Raw genomic sequence first — 12,642 nt, forward strand, 5'->3', positions numbered from 1 at the left:
CAAAAAACTAAGCATTAAAAGCTTGATGCAAGTCAGATTTATCGCAGGACTGTTGTATGTTGATGTTCAGAGAGGCGAGGTGAAGTGGTGATCAGTGTCGTCTGCCAGATGTGGGACTGATAACACATCAGCCTGCATGCTCTCTGAGCTCTCAGCGGCCATCTGACACAAATCAGAGACGATCATTCATCCGTCTTTCGCGAAGACTCGATGTCACAACAGCTTTATGGTTCGGCTGCTTTTCACTTCTGTCCCACGTTCTCTGACGGTCGGTCAGCCGTGGAGAGCGTCACACGTGTGAGCGGTGGATGCTGTGTGCTGTCATGGCAGCAGCATTGTGTTCCAGCCTCATTGTGCTGAGCGGGACATTTCCAGTAAGTGTCCACGTGTGTCACTAATGGCTCTGCTCCTCTTGTAACTGCTGCGGTGTGTGCGGTGCAGTTACAGGTCATGCTCTGCACCAATCAGCCAAATGTGGTCCCCCACTAACAGCGCGTTGAAGCCTACACCTCTCAGGTGTTCCTCTTAACTATGGCACAAAGACACCGAACACCAGGTTTACAGCAAATGTGAGCAGCGACACGTGCGGACCAGTTTTATGTAGTCTTTTTATACAAGGAGTGCTTTGACATTGAACCCAAGATCTGCCGCCAACGGAGAGTGAGCAGATTGTTTTGCATTTCAACAATACGCATTAGTGAAGGTGTGACATGAAACTACAACAGCCGTTTAATTTCCAGAAACATTTCAAATAGGCGTGAAGTGCTGGATTTTCCCTCCCCTACGTTTTAGTCGCAGCAAATATGAGATGAGTGTTGCTTAAAGAACGAGGCTGGCATTATTCTTTGTAGAGGCGCAACAATTAGTCAGTTTGATACTTTTGAACACAGATATTGTGTCGTATCGTTTTCATTTTGTTTTGTCTGTATCGATACTTTTGACAACCTAAACTGGCAACGGTTTTGTTAATCTATTAATCAAGCAAAAACAGCTCCGCCGAGGAGGTTATGTTTTCGTACGTATGTGTTTGTTTGTCAGTTGGATTGTCAGCAGGATGACACAAAAACCTCTGAACGGATTTCCCTGACACTTGGATGGAGGTCTTAGCCCAGAATAGACCCCTAGATGTTTTGTGCGGATCCATAAAAAAGGCACAGATGCAGGAATTTTTTCTGACTTTCTTTAACCTTGTGAGATGTAAATATCTCAGTGAATAATGCATTGATCTTGATGGAAAAAAAATAAAAATCAGGCGTATTTAGGTGGCTGGTATCTATGAGTGAGTACAGTTTGATGCAGATCACAATAAAAATCTGGATCGGGCTGATATAAGATTTGTTTTATTTTAAATCGGATTAGGCTTGGTTGAATTAAAGGGGATTGTTGGGCCTTGGCGGAGGTATGCGCTCTACTGAGTGCCATTCAAGTTTTAAACCTTATATCTTTGGATTTTTTACTGTTGGCTCGATTAAAGGAAACATTTAAGGCGAACATCAGATTCTTAAAAATTTGGGACTACATTTAATTAATTAAATTTAATTAAATTAACAAATGAAAAGAAAATCTTATTTAATATATTGGTGCTCTAGTTTATATTAGTATTAATCCGCCACTGTGAATAGTCCCCAGCAAATGCCCCATTACTCCCGTTTCAGTCCTGTTTCGTCAAAACTACAGAGAGCAGCTTATTTGGAAAATCACAGAGCCTTGTTTTAGAAATGAAACTGTATATTTTTGGTGCGATCAAAAGTTAATTCCTGACCTTGGAAACAGTAGTCGACAACAGAGTCTCATCACAAAGTCCACTTTGGTTCTTGAGCTCGAAGTCATATGACTCGACCTTCATCAGCAGATAAAGATGTCCTTTCTTTTCCAATCCCTTTATGGACTTTCTCGCCCATGCTGGGGTAAAATAACGTATTTTTGACCCAAAGATTTAGTGTCACAGACAGGATAGGGAAGTGTATCGAAAGACCTAAAAATACTTTTGTTTTTTTGTGGGATTTGTTGACAATAAGAACAATATACAGTGCTACTCGCCTCATCCCTTAAGTGGTTGAACACTCAAATCCCCTCTTCAGGAAGAAGTGGGTCACCCTGTTTGTTTGTCCTTTTTGTCCAGGTGTCATGACTACCTGCACATCTGAGTTAAATACCGTGTGCCACGTCGAGCAGAGTGTCAGCAGAGAGGTTGGGGGGGGGGGGGGGGGAGGGAGGTGGGGCGGTCCTGATGCTGGCATACAGACAGGAAGCTGCATTTATGTAATTGACATGTGTAGCAACAGCAGCAGCATAGCCTTGCAGCTGGTCTGATCTCTCTAATCCTGACCCCGGAGACTCGGCTTGTTTGTTTTCGGTCTCATTTATGTAGCGGTGGCTCCAGTCGGCGTCGTGTCCCATCAGGCTTAATGAATAAGCTCATCGCTGTGTTTCATAAGCTCAAACATGTAAAGTTTATATGTGTTATCAGTGGTGTGCTGTCTTTGATGAAGATCCTTTACAGCTGTTAGCTGTGACATCTGTAACGTGAACTAGGCACTGTTTTTATTTCGACTAAATGATTCACTGATTTATGAAAACACAACACAGCAAATCAAACTACAACAAATTGATAATAAAAATAAGCTGTTCTCACAAAAGTGGGTCAAACTCATCATCTCTCTAAGCTATATATGTATGTGTCTCAGATGTGTGCGGTTTATAAAGATGAATGCCTAACAGCCGTTGAAAACAGACATCACGTAGGTTTATGTGCTGGAGGTTTCCCATCGCGTGCAGCTCAGCTATTGAAGGGCAGTTGAGTGGAAAAATCCAAACAACAAACGCTGGGCTAAAGGAGGGATGTGAACATTAATGTCTTGGCCCCTTTCCTCCCTCTCCTCCCTCAGGCCCTCTCCTCCCTTCCTTCCTCCCTTCTGACTGACATTTCTGTAATGACACTGTCTGAGCTCCACAGGCCCTGCCTCCACCCCATCTCCATCCTTAGCTTACTGTGCGCCACACGCAGGGCCAGCTTGTCACACCGAGAGCCTGCCTGGCACGCCTCACATCTATATCAGACCACTAAATGCCAATAAGGACAACTCAGCTTGATGAAGAAAGTAAGCGTCTCCCATCTTCCGGGCCCCGCTTGCTCTGTTGGCTCTCCTGGAGGTGGAGTTTGCCAATGGTTTTATTGGACACATTTGCAGACACTCTGCTGGTCAGCCTGTTTTAGGACTGGGATTCAGTTGAGAAGTAGGTTAAGCCCCCCACATCTTTTTATATTTGGGCAGGGGTATTACAGTAGAGACTGTGAGGGGTTTGGATTAGCTCGGCATTGTTGAACCCTATGTGTGCCTGGGCTTTGCTGCTAATAGCATGCAGGCTTTACATCCTGGAGAGCAGTCTGAAAATAAATGTGGCCAAACATCATAAAAAGCCGTCGCAGGAGACCCACTTCACATTAACACGAAAGATTACTTTCTATATGACCGTCTACAATATTTTAGTAGTGTGAGTGTGCTTTGTATGCGTGTACTGTATTCACCCAACTGCACATGGCTTTAAATGTACTTCTCTCTTGTGATGTGTCTGCGAGCCGAGCGTCTATAATTACCACAGCCTGCAGCGCCTCATGGGGAGCATATTAACACACACGAGTGGAGGAGCACATGCACAAGTCATACAGGCTGCGTGTGTGTCTGTGTGTGTGTGTGGTTGCTGGAATGCATTTGCAACATCTCTGACCTCTGATGTGTGCATCTGTACAATAATATATGAGTAGAAAGAGATGCAGTGTTAGTCACATATCGTTGTATAATGCTTTCTTACGTATCCATGAGTCATGCTTGTCTAATGCAAGCAGGGTTATTGTCATAAAATCAGTCACAAGGTGTGATGCAGCGTGCACCATGTGACCAAAATAAATATTAGACTAGTGCAGCTACATGCCTAAATAACAGGCAGGCTGTGTGTGCTGTTAACCAGACAAAACACGTTGGGTATATTACGCAACTAAATGATTAAATGCATAATCAATCATTGGAAAAAATAATTGATGTGGTAATTGATAATGAAAAATTGATTAGTTTCCTGGCCAAACACCAGAATAAATATTGGCAATGTACATTTCTGCAAACCACGGATATCTTGCAACTTTACGTTTGTTGTCGCAACACTTTGCGTGTGGTCTTGTTGGGTTTAGACACAAAAACCACGCGGTTAGGGTGAGGAAAACATCACGTTTTAGCTTAAAATATCAGCTTTGGTTGACACAAACATGGCTGGAGATGTCTTGATTAATTGTCGAAATAAAATACCGATTTATCTGATGCCAACATAATTACAAGCTGGTTAATCATTCTAGCTCTCGAACAGACCATCTGTGAGAAACACAAGTGGAAAACAATGAGTCGCCGAGTGTGAGAAAGGAACATTTATTTCATAAAAGTAGATTGTTTGTGATTTGGTCATATTTTGTCTTAAACCATACAGCTAATGATAAGTGTGGATCCTGTCAGAAGTCTTGTTTACGGTTATAGCTGCACTAGAGCCCGACTAATAAATCAGTTGGCCGTAATTGGCTGGACGCAGATATATTGGTATCAGCGCATTTGTTGCCCGATATTTGTTTAATGTTCTTTATAGAGATTATACTGTGTCATTATTTAATTCCCAATTAAGTTTACGTTGTCATTGCACTGTTGTCATTTTAAATAATACAGTTTATTGTTTAACTGTAAAATATCCTTCCTCTTCAAGTGTTTGATCGTGTGTATATTGGCCAATATATCAATATCAGAATTTTTTACTTCCATCAGTCGGACTAGTTGCAAAGTAGTATAAAATTAGACTTTTTATTTTTTCTGACTAACTTGCTTCTGTATACAGTGCATCCTGCATGTACAGGGTGGGCTCTACCCTGCAGTCTCCTCTGTAACCTCACATATTCGTCTAACGGCACCAACACCCACAGTTGTAGTCTCGGACACCACCACTGCCTGCAACCCACTGCAGCAGCCCCACGCTCTTCCTCACATCCTCTGTCCAGGGATGTGGACTGGAGGAGGCGAACTGACTTCCCAGCATGTGTCCATTTCCTCCCACTTCTGTAATTCTCTCTAGTGAAATAATTAGAAGGCTGGAGAGCCTTCATAACATTTTATGTTATCTAAGACTAGCTGCTGTGTTCTGCATTATAGCTCTGCACACAATCCCATAAATCACGCTGGGGATTACCAGGTGCATACAGTTTGGAGGAGGGGGGGCAGCACAGTAGGCTTTCTGTCTGCTGCTCCTGCAGCCTACTCTGAACTCACGGTAAAGACTGAACCGGGATAGATGGATTGTTGTGGTGCGGGCAGAATCCTCCGGGAGCGTCGAACCAGTCATTGTTATGTAATTTCCTCTCAGTGTGGATTGGTCAGGCTGTGGGTTGTTGGTGGGCTCAGCACGGTAATCTCACAAGCATTATCTGTCTCTCAGAATCAGTGCTTGTTGTGTGCAGGACTCTCTCATCCATGCCCGCCTTTGTAAATCCAAACAACCAGCCAGGCCGGCCTGTTTCTATCATTCATCATGGACAAACAGGTTTGTCCTCATACATGAAGTCAACATACTCAGGAACAGTCTGTTCTCATTACTTTCGGTGTTTTCCCAACTCATCAGACTTCCCCATCCACTTACTCAATTGTATTCAACATTTCATCCAGTTGGCCGCGGGGCTGCGAGATTTAAAGGATTGCATTTGGTGTTGAAACAGTGCTAACAACACCCAGCCACACATTTCTAATCACGAGGATATTTCTTCAGTGTTTTCACTAAAATAAAGTGTGAATAATTTCAGTTTTTGCAAGCAGGGGACACCAGTCCCCGAGATTAAGTAAATAAAGCTAATTTACGTTGACTACAGAGAGCAGCAACTACAGCAACTGTTACTCTTTTAAGCTAACACCATGTTAGCTGCATTTTAGCACGACTACTTATGACATGATAACATTACAGTCGCTCTGTTAAGCTAATGCTACAATAGCTGCTTTTTTTAGCGGGACTACTTTAGATGTTCTTTCTTAGTGTATTTGTATGATTGCTGTTTGCCCTTTTTATTTATGTCACCAAACTAAATTTCTAAGATGGTGGTTTCTTAAAATTAATATCGGTCAATTACAGGAAATGTCTAGGGGGAAAAGTTAGCTAGGTTAGCTTTGACCAAGGCTAGCCGAAGATATCTCATCAGCTAATTTTAGCTACCAATAACTTGATATAACTCTTCTTGCAATCTACAGTGGGTTTGTTGGCTTTTTGTTTGTTTGTTTGTTTGTTTGCTGCATTTTAGCATTACAGGACAGAGTACTACCTAATCATTCCAGGACAGTATGATATAGCTGAACAGGTAATAAAGGTGTGTCTTTGATAACAGACCTGAAAGTGAACATAGTGATGAAATAATCTTGGTTTGGTTCAGATCACTTCTAGAAGTGTCTGGCCCGTCTCTGCAGATCAAGACAGACTGTTGCTGTGCCAGCAATAGACCTTGAACCAATCAGTGGCTGAGAAAGTCCTTTATTGACAGTTTAATTGCTTTGCACACTATTTCCCAGTTTATCACATTGATTGTCTTAGAGGTCACACACACACACACACACACACCGCAGGCACAAAAGGTAGACATGCCAGCCCTGTAGCCTACTATACTGAAGTACATTTACTTAAATACTTTAATTGAGAATTGCAATTGTATTAGTCCACCTTTGAGGTCAAAAATACTATGCCTTTTATTTGACTATGTTTTTCAAGGCTGTAGCTATTTTTGCACATTCAGATTTTTCAACATAAGATATAGGTCTTTAAGTTTAGGTTTTAGAAGTTTGCTAGATCATTACCAAAACAGTACTTTCTCTGTACCTCACTAAAATGGCACCAACCTTCTGAAATAGTAGATGTTATCTTAACACAATCAGTTGATTTATTACAGCAGTTTTCTAATAGAATAATAGAAAATATAACTTAGTTGATTAGATTAGACAACTTTCGGTCCTTATTGCTAAGGAAACGGTGTGCTTTGTAGCTCATAATGAATAACGATATCTCCATAATTTTAACTTTTCAGAAACTACTGGAAAAAAACAGCCATGTTTTAAGTCAACAATACCTTGGACTTTAGACAATATCTTATCTTTACTTCGAATGAGCATAAAGACCCCCAACATGTACATTTCTATACAGAATATTAGTTTGAATTGTCAGTCAAAGAAAAAAAAGTCAAAATTAAAGAATAAAACATTTAAGCTAAACATAAGATCATTTTCTTTTACATCACAAGCAGAGACTGACTGTCCCTTGATAGGCTGTAGTCTGACAGCCACATACCTCAATGTGTCAACAATCAAACTGAGCAGACCTCCATTGATTTGTCTGTAATCATACAGTAGACACAGTGTGTGTGTGTGTGTGTGTGTGTGTGCCAGCGTGTCTGTACCTGGCCGCTGCATGCGATGGCAGATTGTAAAGGTAAACCACTGTAAGCTTCGATGGTGCTTTTTCTCTTATTAATGCGGGGGACACAGGAGCTGTCAGTGCTGTTGTTCCGCTGCTGGTGAAATAGTAATGAGTGTGTATAACAGAGCTGAGCCAGTGTGGTTTACAGCTCTGTTGCACTTGGAGGCGAGGCTGGGGCACATGGAGCACTGACCGGCTGTACATCATGTCTGCGTGCCGCTGATGGAGACAGAACAAGAGGCTTTTGGCCACTGCTGGAGTAAAGATAATTGAGAGAGTGAGGTCAGGCTCCTTTTATCTCTTTGGTTTGGAAATGTCAAGAGTTTGTCGGTTTAGGTCATCAATATCTGGTTGTAGCTATGGTTTATATCAGACAGCCTATCGAGAGGCTTGGAATAAGTAAATATAAACAATATTTGTATGGATTCAGAAGGTCCAGGTCAGGTTTCATGGGCAAGTAGTGGATGTAAGTAATTATTTTAGACATTTAAATCGACTTAGGTCTTCTGAAAGTAGTCGATTAATGACAGAAAATGATTCAGCAACTTTAGTTACTTTAGTTACGTTAACGTCAGTTAACTACACCAAAGTTTCAGCATCCTAAATCAGAAAGTGTTCTTATTTTCTCTGTTTTATATTATTGTAGATGAAAGATTTTGGCATTTGGAGAAATATTTTTTTCTCTTTCACAGACTAAATGATAACTGTCAGATTAATATCAGAGTAATTGCAGCCTTAGTGTGTATTTAGTGGTGATTGTTGTCATCCAGCACAGGGTGGAGTATTATCCCTTCAACATCTGTCACCTTCCTAGTGGGAATAAAATCATAACGTATTGTTTGCAGTCAATATGGCAGAGGCGTGTTTAGAAAGTCTGCAAGGCCACGAGCGGTTTTTGTTTTTCATGATCACAAAGTAACAGTTTTGTAATCTGAGTATTATGAGCTTTGCTTTTATTTATTTATTTATTTCGTGTGGTCCAAAGAAAATGGTATTTTCTTGTCAAGTGAAGACCCCAGGACGAACATTATTTATGTTTATTTCATGAGACAGCCGTAATCAAAGAAGAAAACAAATAAGCTCAGATTTCAGCTGCCCGCTTGTTGCCCTTCAAAGTTATTTGAAACTTTAGACTAAAGTTAAATGAATTCAGATATTTGTGACAAAGCTGAAGAGTGAAGGAAATCACAGCCATGGCTCAATATAATTTCTGTGGATTTGTGATGTCGTACTGAAAATATACTGTTTCATTTTGTATATGTATGTTCATACATTATTTTTTAGATAGGTAGGTAGGTAGGTAGGTAGTCCTCACCATTAAGCACTGTTTTGATTAGTTTAAAGTAAATGCAATCAATATTTGTTGAAAGCACCACCACTTGGGTAGCCTTTTAAAATATTAACTGCGCATTTAAAACATTGGAAAACCTCTTAAGCTTCAGACTAAGTAGGTAAGTTTGAAGCCAACAATTACAATACTGCGTATGAAAATGCCACAACAGCCTGATGAATGTGTAATGTGATATCACTGCTAAGATTAGAACAGAGAGGCTTACAGGTGCATAACCATGTCATGATTTTGTCAGTGTCAGTGAAATGCTTCAATACAGTAAACCAGCACTTAAGAGTGTTTCATGTCTATTAAAGACACTTGGTCGGGGTGTGTTTGTCGCTCGTTTCTGTGATACAATGTGGCCGTTGCTTGTTCCCACATGAGCTCAGAGGCTTGTGATCTGCTGACCTTTGGAATTTCGGCTATAGAGCAGAGCTAGATGTTCTCGCTAAGCAAACAGCTCAGGTATTTGAATTCATGCTTCTTTGGATATCTAATGTCTCTCTCTCTCTCTGTCGTTCGCTCCCTCTCTCTGCCAATATTTAACTAGAGCTGTATTTTTGGGAATCCCCCTGCTGTGTTTTTGTGTGTGTCTTCCCAACATGGCAGGAGTAAGAATTTCAGTTTCCACCCACTCTTGCTCATCAGGGCCAGAGGAATGCTTGACATTGTGTTAATGTTAGACTTTGCATCACAAAGGTGTAGTTTGAAGAAATCCGCTAACACACTCACCGTTCCCTAATGTCAGTCCCCATTAGAGCCCAGCATCCTCGGCCATCTGCACCGTGACTCATTTGACTGTCATTTCACGCCATTTATAGGCTGTCTTTGGAAGTGTCGCCCCCTCAGCCTCGCCCCGGGATACCGGACCTCCTCCTCTGGCAGTGTCCCCCTGCTGGGGTGTGGCTTGAGGACGGAGATTGGACAATGCTGCTCCAATATCCCAACCCCCCACACTCCATGCATCATTACATTCCTGCTCCTCTCCCCGTCCTCCTCCTTCCATCATCGCCTTCCCCAGAGGTTTAGGCCTGTATGGAGAGTATGGGGTGGAGCATATGTTACCCGAGCCTTTCCTTTCACCCGCTGGACCTCCCTCTCAATCAGTCTCTTTTGATATATACCCCCTCTGGTCGCAGTCAGCCTCAATCTCTGCCATTAGCACTCACAAACATGCAACACTGCAGACAGACAGACACACACACCTCCCTCCGTCTGAGTTAGACCCACCGGATTTTTGATTATCTGGTGACTCAACCCTTCAGTCAATTTCTGGCTGTACCTTTTGTTGTGCATTATACACTCAACGCATCATCTTCATTCATGCCAGTTCTCGGCCTGTTTAACCTTTAACCCTGCTCTCGCTGTGTGTGTTTGTATGCAGGTGAGAAGCAAGACGGAGCCGAACCTAAGATCGGACTCGGAACACAAATCTTGTGAGATGCTCAGAACCCACCTGACAGGTGAGTACACACATACATTCACAAGCCTGCACAAAGCTGCACACATTTTGAATGACTGCAATTGAGCACATTCATGGGGAGTGTGAGAAATTGTGAGACGTTAAATGACCTTTCGGGAGAGAGTGAAGACTGGCTATTGTGATGTTCTGACTCTGACATTTGGATTTTTCTCTGACTGTTGTCGCCCTTCAGCCCTGGAGCTTGAACTTTATTATTCCCCTGAGTCTGGACTCTTGTCAGGTGGTTTGATTTTTAGATTTGAGTGCTCTGCGACATTAGACATGTGAGAAAATGTTCAAATTCAGATGATGTCAGTACATAATGTCATGTATAAACATGGAGCAAACATATGCTGACTGACTGATCAGCTTGCAGTGGAGAAAGCCGAGCTGTGTAGGTTAACCAAAACAATGTGATGATGACAATCACATAGTCAGACTTCATTTGACTACAGGAGAAGGTTGTGTTTGCGGTGTGGTGCTGTAGGCCTTGCATTGAAGACCCTTCTTTACGTCATGTTGTGCCGCAGCAGTGTGTGATTTTGGATAGCATGCCACCGTTCAGCAAGCAAAGAGGCATGGCGTGTAACACAAGTGTCTAGTGTGACGTTATACATAGTAAACACGGCAATAATGATCATCTACAGTCTGTTTTTATATGGCGGTTGATCTCGTGCTATGCCAGGAGGGTAATAAGCTCCCAGACCTCCTAATCTCTCCTTTTTTTGTTTGCTGTTCTTGAATAATAATTCTGAATAATACATTGATCTTGAAAAAAATCACTTTATATTTTGTATTTCGTTGGCTGATATCTATGAGGACAATTTGATGTGGATACTAATAAAAATCAGCATCTAGCAGATTTAAATATGTTTTATATGATATTGGATTAGGCTTGATTGAATTAAAGGGGACTGTTGGGCCTTGGCAGAGGTATGCACTCTACTGGGTGCCATTCAAGTTTATATAATAATATATATAATATGTGTAATTTACAACAATAAATGTTATGAAAGGCAAATTTCCCAAAGAAGATTTAGGGTTACACAAGTGTTGTCCTAGAAGAGGATGCACAGGAGCCAAAGGGATTTTTCCTGAAAACTCCAGATTTTTTTCCAATGAATGGCTTATATAACTGATCTGATGACATTAGTCATCCATTAATAAAGCCATTAGTCTGAACATATCACCATCACTCATTGCTGTACCTGTAGTTCTTAGTCAGATGACCTGCTATGTAGAAACAGTTTCACTTGGTTTGACAGCAGTGTTGAAGGAAAGAGGAGTCCTTTGTATTTAGAGCAAAAAACGACTTTTTGAATATTCGATTAAGCTTGGGAGTCGTTCTAGTTATTTTTAAAGCCCCAAATTTCCTAAACTCTCTGGTTCCAGCTCCTCACTAGTGAGGAGCAGCCTATTTTGATGATATGTGATCGTAAACTGAACATCTTTGTGTTTTAAAACAGAGATGTCAGGCCAGGAAATTTGTCTTTTTCATGTTATTTTCTGACATTGTATACACACATTATCAGAACTGGGTAGTCCCTGCTGGAAACGCAGGATTCAGTGTGCAGTCTAATGTGGGATGTTGATAAAACTGGTGTGGAGAGAACTGATTACTGATTTGGCACAAAGGGATTTTCTCTTGTGCAGAAACGGTCTGTCCTACTTACAGAGACGCCACCGCAGCCTAACCTGCTGTTCCCAGCTGGCTCTGCTTTGAAATACATCCCTCCTCCTCCTCCTCTGTCCTCTTCATCTCTCGTCGCTCCTCCTCTCTTGAGTCTGTGCGGAAAGCTCCACCTCTCCTGCACCCCACCTCCTCCCTCCTCCTCCTCCTCTGCTCTTTGAGCCGCGTCCTCTCTGCGTCAGACAGCTCCATTCATGAAAAGTGTGACGTGAGCAGGTCTTCAGCGACCCGGTGACGCTGCCGCCGGCCACCCACTCACGGCCCAGGTGCTGCGAGAGTTAGAGGAATGTCTCCGTCTCGCTTTCTCTGTGCATTTCTTGTTGTTTTTCTCCAATCCTGACCGTCAGTTCAGCCTTTTCTTCCCCGGCTTTTTTTTTTTTTTTTTATCCATCCCTGCCTCTGAGCTGAGAGAGGACCATGAATCTGAGCTCTGTCTGCTGTGAGTAATCTGCTGAATCTGTGTCTTCTGAGCTGAAGGTGGCGTGATGTGGAGGTACTTCTCCTGCTTGTGTTTTTGTTTTCTTTGATTGTGTGTACGTCTGCAAGGACAAAGTCAAGTGTGCTGTTTGTCTGTGAATCAGCTGTCATTGTTTGTTCAGTGGCACTGCTGCAGAAGTGTGTTGAGCGGTCGTGCGTTGGTGCGTGCAGGAGCTATTTTAGGCTCAGCTGTGATGATGC

At 42.1% G+C, this 12,642-nt stretch overlaps 1 protein-coding gene across 4 annotated transcripts in view; it reads left to right on the top strand.

The window, feature by feature from the left end:
- Positions 1-12,642, top strand: part of map3k13 (mitogen-activated protein kinase kinase kinase 13) — a 32,928-nt gene that overhangs the window by 1,822 nt on the left and 18,464 nt on the right. For 2 of the 4 annotated variants that reach the window (XM_084362990.1, XM_084362993.1), the window contains exon 2: positions 10,197-10,275. The gene's annotated coding sequence lies outside the window, so the exon portion shown is untranslated. Of the gene's footprint in view, positions 1-10,196; positions 10,276-12,186; positions 12,458-12,642 lie in introns of those variants that run through there. The other 2 variants (XM_084362992.1, XM_084362991.1) reach the window with 2 other exon arrangements.

Source organism: Pagrus pagrus, assembly GCF_965226575.1.
Source record: "Pagrus pagrus genome assembly, chromosome: 9".
Classification (NCBI taxonomy): domain Eukaryota; kingdom Metazoa; phylum Chordata; class Actinopteri; order Spariformes; family Sparidae; genus Pagrus; species Pagrus pagrus.